Genomic DNA, 6000 nt, shown 5'->3' on the forward strand with positions numbered 1-6000 from the left:
TGTCTAATCCAATTTCTTTCTATATCAAGGTGTCACACCTTGCCTAAAAAGTGTCATAGGTCTAACATGTAAGTCTTTAATCCATCTTGAATTAATTTGTGTATAAGGTGTAAGGAAGGGATCCAGTTTCAGCTTTCTACATATGGCAAGCCAGTTTTCCCAGCACCATTTATTAAATAGAGAATCCTTTCCCCATTGCTTGTTTTTGTCAGGTTTGTCAAAGATCAGATAGTTGTAGATATGCAGCATTATTTCTGAGGGCTCTGTTTGGTTTCATTGGTCTATATCTCTGTTTTGGTATCAGTACCATGCTGTTTTGGTTACTGTAGCCTTGTAGTATAGTTTGAAGTCAGGTAGCGTGATGCCTCCAGCTTTGTTCTTTTGGCTTAGGATTGACTTGGCAATGCGGGCTCTTTTTTGGTTCCATATGAACTTTAAAGTAGTTTTTTCCAGTTCTGTGACGAAAGTCATTGGTAGCTTGATGGGGACGGCATTGAATCTATAAATTACCTTGGGCAGTATGGCCATTTTCATGATATTGATTCTTCCTACCCATGAGCATGGAATGTTCTTCCATTTCTTTGTATCCTCTTTTATTTCATTGAGCAGTGGTTTGTAGTTCTCCTTGAAGAGGTCCTTTACATCCCTTGTAAGTTGGATTCCTAGGTATTTTATTCTCTTTGAAGCAATTGGGAATGGTAGCTCAATCATGATTTGGCTCTCTGTTTGTCTGTTATTGTTGTATAAGTATGCTTGTGATTTTTGTATGTTGATTTTGTATCCTGAGAGTTTGCTGAAGTTGCTTATCAGCTTGAGGAGATTTTGGACTGAGACAATGGGGTTTTCTAGATATACAATCATGTCATCTGCAAACCATAAAAACCCTAGAAGGAAACCTAGGCAATACCATTCAGGACATAGGCATGGGCAAGGACTTCATGTCTAAAACACCAAAAGCAATGGCAACAAAAGCCAAAATTGACAAATGGGATCTCATTAAACTAAAGAGCTTCTGCACAGCAGAAGAACCTACCATCAGAGTGAACAGGCAACCTACAAAATGGGAGAAAATTTTCGCAACCTACTCATCTGACAAAGGGCTAATAGCCAGAATCTACAATGAACTCAAACAAATTTACAAGAAAAAAACAACCCCATCAAAAAGTGGGTGAAGGATATGAACAGACACTTCTCAAAAGAAGACATTTATGCAGCCAAAAAACACATGAAAAAATGTTCATCATCACTGGCCATCAGAGAAATTCAAATCAAAACCACAATGAGATCCCATCTCACACCAGTTAGAATGGCAATCATTAAAAAGTCAGGAAACAACAGGTGTTGGAGAGGATGTGGAGAAATAGGAACACTTTTACACTGTTGGTGGGACTGTAAACTAGTTCAACCATTGTGGAAGTCAGTGTGGCGATTCCTCAGGGATCTAGAACTAGAAATTCCATTTGACCCAGCCATCCCATTACTGGTATATACCCAAAGGATTATAAATCATGCTGCTATAAAGACACATGCATACGTATGTTTATTGTGGCACTATTCACAATAGCAAAGACTTGGAACCAACCCAAATGTCTAACAACGATAGACTGGATTAAGAAAATGTGGCACATATACACCATGGAATACTATGCAGTCATAACAAATGATGAGTTCATGTCCTTTGTAGGGACATGGATGAAACTGGAAACCATCATTCTCAGCAAACTATGGCAAGGACCAAAAACAAAACACCGCATGTTCTCACTCATAGGTGGGAATTGAACAATGAGAACACATGGACACAGGAAGGGGAACGTCACACACCGGGGACAGTTTTGGGGTAGGGGGAGAGGGGAGGGATAGCATTAGGAGATATACCTAATGCTAAATGACGAGTTAATGGGTGCAGCACACCAACATGGCACATGTATACATATATAACAAACCTGCACATTGTGCACATGTACCCTAAAACTTAAAGTATAACAATAATGAAATTAAAAAAAAAGTGTCATAGACATAATATATCTTGATGTTAGTAAGAGATGTTTATTAAGTCTAAAATACAGTATTTTCAATGATTTTTCATATAAAATTAAGTATGTGTTTTGGCAAATGGGAATGACTGTGTTGTGTGCCTTCTTTTGGATATGTTTCTGAAAAGCTACAAGTGGATTCCAAAAGAGTGAAAATAAGTAAGTCAAAATACAATGTATTGTCTGAAGACAATGTATTATATAAAGATAATACAACTAACTTCCAAAAGGGACTTGCATTCTAGAAAAGAAATATTGTTCACTGTTTTAAAAACTAATATGAGAATGCTAATTAAACTTTCCATGATGTAAATTTATAAAACCTGCCAAAGTTATAGAGAAAATAAGTATAATTTGAAAGGACTATGACTAATTGGAATTTTCTTTTTTTTTTCCTAGTTCTATATCTGGATAAAGTGCGAAGGAGCTTAAATCTGTTGAAACCCACAATTTGCCTCAATTTAATGGCTTAGCTGGGTCTGTCATTATATAGATGGAGCATATGTTACTCTCTTCAGTGTTTTCTTCACTGCCAATCTTGTCTCAAATTGTATGAGTGATCGAAATTGAGCCCAATTACATCCTAATCAAGAGAAAAGAAGTATATATGGTGCCCAATTACCTGAATCAAATTGAATTATTTACTCATTTATTCTTCCTTTTGTTTCAAAAATAAAGATGTCACTAATCCAGATTTTAAATATCAGAATGTATTATATAATATTTCAGTAGTAAACCAACAAATATCTGAGACAGGTCTCTACCAAGTTAGAAGTTTATTTTGCCAAGGTTAAGGACCATGGCCTGTGACACAGCCTCGGGAGGTCCTGAGAACATGTGTCCAAGATGATACAGCCTCGGGAGGTTCTAAGAACATGTACCCAAGATGGCTGGGATACAGTTTGATTTTATATATTTTAGGGAGACAGAAATTACAGGCAAAACATAATACATGTAAAGCATATATTCATTTGGCCCAGAAAGGTGGAACATCTTGAAGCGGTGGCTTCCAGGTCATAGATGGATTCAGATTTCTGATTGGCAACTGGTTGAAGGAGTTAAGCTCTGTCTGAAGAGTTGAAGTCTGCTTGAGTTAAGATAAGACTGGAAGAGAGTTGTGGAAGCCAAGGTTCTTATGTGAATGAAGCCTCCAGATAGCAGGCTTCAGATAGAATAGAGGATGAATGTCTCTTATCTGACCTTAGAAGATGTCAGACTCTCATTGAAATATTTTATGGATCAGGAAAAGACCTGGAAAGGGAAGGGGATTCTCTACAGAGTATAAAATTTCCCCACAAGAGATGGCTTTGCAGGGCCATTTCAAAATATGTCAGTGAAATACACTTTGTTGTAAAATACTTTGACTTCCTTTAGGGCCTGTTAACCATCAAGAGTAGGGTTGGACTTGGCATCTTATTAATACAACGAATCTCTTCTGTCAGTCTTAGGATCTCTCTTTTAATGTTAATATTGTTCAGTTTTGTTGAAACTCCAAAAGAGAAAGGATATGAGGCATGTTCAACACCGCCTGTCTCATCGTGGCCTGAATTAATTTTTCAGGTTTCCTAAGAATCTCCTAGGCTGAGAGATGGGTCCATTCAGTAAGTTGGAAGGGGGTATAATGTTAATTTAGATTAATAAATAAAAAGAAAAATTATTTTTCTACATTCCTTTTTCTCTAATAAGAATTTTTTTTTGTTTTACCATTTGAAGTTCTATAGTCAAAAATTTCATAAACTAAAATTTCTCCTGAGATTCATTTTAGAAGAATTTTCTAGGCAAGTGTTTTTACTCTCTAGCAAGAATCTGTAGCTGTTTTTATTATTTAAGAAAACAAGCAAATGAAAATATGTGATTTTTAAGGGCCAATATAATATTTTATTCTATCAATAGGCTTATGTAGAAGTGATTTTGGTAAAGATTACAGCAGGGTATAGTTTTAGAATTTCTGTCTCAAATGCAAGTTGGAATAACATTCTATAATTTGCTTTAAACACACACACTTAATGAATGTAAATATTAATCTCAACTAATGAATAAAAAGGAACATATTTTTCTTAGGTGCTTTTCTTCCGAAACATGAAAAACCCTCACACTAGTTTTTGGTCTGAATTAGAGATAGTCTATTTAATGTTGATGCCACTGTGTGAACATTTTAGAATAATTTAATATTAGTTGTTTTGCAGTTTCTTCTTTCTAATGGTAATTGGAATTTCCCTTTCTAATTGTGTATCGAAGAATGAGAACGACTCATGTTGAAGTGTTAGATGTAAGTCATTTCATGATTACTCCTGCACTTCAAAAACAACAAAAATAAAATCAAAATCATAGATTATAAGGAAAGCTCAATTCAAAATTTGTAGAATGTATCATTTTATTGCATTTTATAGGAAAACATAGGTATTGTAATAACATTAAATTATGTATATATTTTTACTCTTCATTAAATGAAATTTAGAGACATCGTCAGTCATTAAGTTGCATTTAGTGAGGTGTTAACAGAAATTAATTCATTGTAAACATAATAATAAAATGAATGGAGCAGAATTACCAAAGAAACTGTTTCCTAGAATCCTTATTTTACACATATAATAAGAAAATAGCTATAAAAATGTTGATTTTATAATATTGTGTCATAACTATAGACTAGCAGTCAGAAGACATTTACTTAAATATTTACTGAATATCACTATTATCATGATCCATAATAGATTAGGAGTAGGCAATCTGGAATAACAACAGCATGCCATCAGGGAAAAGGCTGGAAATCTTTCAGCTACTGCTGGGGCTAGGGACATTATCTGACTAAAATTTGGCATGCAAGGAATGACTGGAAATTCCAATTAAAACAACCACTGTGGGTACTAGTGAGGGTTGAGGGATACATCAAACAAACAAACAAAAACTTTTTTTTTCCTTGTGGAGACTATTGCTTATGTCAGTTAAAAAAAGAAAGACAAAGAAATTAAAGAGGAAACAATGAAGGCAGAGAGGAAGTGAGGAAGGAAGAAATAGTTTTCCTAACACAGAATTCCTGAACTAGACAGACTTTCTTACCTTCTCACAGACAACCTTCTATGGCTTCTGTAGGAACATCTCAGGTCTTCCCTTAAACATGAATGATGTTAAGAACAGAGAAAAAGGAACGCTTTCTGCAGTAGCTAAGCTCCCAAGTAAAAGACGAATTGAAAGAGCAGAACCATTCTTGCCAGGCTTCTTATCCTAAATTCATATTCAATAAAGTTACTCCTCCTATTCATGAGTGAGGAAGTGACAGAGAAGGGCTAAGACTACCATGATAATGGATGGGCCTACTCAAGGAAGATAATATCAAGAGTGGAGATTGTTTTCCCCAATAACTTCTCTATTCTAAGAGGAAGTATGGTCAAGTTTGTTTGAAGACAGTGATGAGCTTGGGTTTGAACAAGGGTAACAACAATTGCCTAGGAATATGTTACAGGGTGTAACAAGAAAGACTTCATAAGCTTTCCAGGCTTCCACGTCTATAATTGAAGATGCTAGACTAGAAAGAGATTATTGTTTTCTATGTGTAAGGTAGGAGACTGCAGGCTACTGAAAAATGATGTAGACCCAGCTCCCAATGTCTGGGTATATATACTCTAGGAGAAGTGGTGAGACATTAAACAGACATTCCTTCTCTCTAGATTGACTTTGGCCCCATTTGATGTAAATACTCTAATGTCTGTTGAAAGGCCTAATAAGCACATCTTCTTTCTAAAGTAATTACTGACTCCTCTAGGAAGTATTTAGTGATTCCTCTTTGAGCTCACACATTGATGGAGTATATTTCTACTATACGAGTTATCAAATTATAGCATTACATTGCACACTATTCACCTGGGTGCAAAGCCCTGCTTCACTACCACAAAACTTGTCATATTCATTTTATTTAAAAAATATGTGCATTTCACATTAAAAGAAAGAAAAATAGAGTTGGCATTTTACT

At 35.3% G+C, this 6000-nt stretch overlaps 1 long non-coding RNA gene across 1 annotated transcript in view; it reads left to right on the top strand.

The window, feature by feature from the left end:
* LOC134738034 (uncharacterized) overlaps positions 1–4585 on the top strand; it is a 41859-nt gene extending 37274 nt beyond the window's left edge. The window contains exon 5 of the long non-coding RNA XR_010123505.1: positions 2433–4585. This is a non-coding gene — a long non-coding RNA (uncharacterized LOC134738034). The remainder of the gene's footprint in view (positions 1–2432) is intronic.
* The last annotated feature ends 1415 nt before the right edge of the window (positions 4586–6000 follow it).

Source organism: Pongo pygmaeus, chromosome 14 (assembly GCF_028885625.2).
Source record: "Pongo pygmaeus isolate AG05252 chromosome 14, NHGRI_mPonPyg2-v2.0_pri, whole genome shotgun sequence".
Lineage (NCBI taxonomy): Eukaryota > Metazoa > Chordata > Mammalia > Primates > Hominidae > Pongo > Pongo pygmaeus.